Source organism: Cyprinodon variegatus, unplaced genomic scaffold (genome assembly GCF_000732505.1).
Source record: "Cyprinodon variegatus isolate N-32 unplaced genomic scaffold, C_variegatus-1.0 Scaffold7317, whole genome shotgun sequence".
Taxonomy (NCBI): Eukaryota; Metazoa; Chordata; class Actinopteri; order Cyprinodontiformes; family Cyprinodontidae; genus Cyprinodon; species Cyprinodon variegatus.
In genome coordinates this window covers 1-562 of record NW_015157770.1, presented here as the reverse complement: position 1 = coordinate 562, position 562 = coordinate 1, and the positions used below count along the sequence as shown (strand labels likewise).

At 37.2% G+C, this 562-nt stretch overlaps 1 non-coding gene across 1 annotated transcript; it reads left to right on the top strand.

Moving 5' to 3' along the window:
* The first annotated feature begins 270 nt into the window (after positions 1-270).
* trnar-ucu lies at positions 271-362 on the top strand. Its single transcript is given in 2 exon segments — positions 271-307; positions 327-362. It is a non-coding gene; the product is annotated as a tRNA-Arg (tRNA).
* Positions 363-562: the final 200 nt, after the last annotated feature.

Genomic DNA, 562 nt, shown 5'->3' with positions numbered 1-562 from the left:
TCAATTTAAAAAACTCTAATATTTTTTTCCCCCAAAGGACGTCACTAACATCTACTTTTAGTCTGAGGATTTGTTGTGATGCGAGCCAAGATGCTTAGATTAATAACTCCAGGCTGAACCTTAGTGTGGGATCTCACTTCTTGGCTCTAAGGTTCAAAAAGCTGTGAATTAAACCTCACTGATGTTATGATTTAAAGCTTGTTTGTTTTGCGGCATTTGAAGAAAGATTTTTAGATCACGTCGTACTGTGATTCCTCCAGGTAGCTGTAAGGCTCTGTGGCGCAATGGACAGCGCATTGGACTTCTAGATCAATGATGTTGAGGACATTCAAAGGTTGTGGGTTCGAGTCCCACCAGAGTCACTTTTGAAATATGTGTTGAATAATTGAACTGAACTTTATTTTAATTACATCTAATATTAAAAGTGATTATTTCAGTTTAAGAATGTCTTAAAGGATAGTGAAGATAAAATTAATCCAGCAGTTCCAGTTAAAGGAATAGTACACCCAAAACATGATTAGCCTTCATTTTCTACTCACCCCCATGCTGAACAACACTCTGG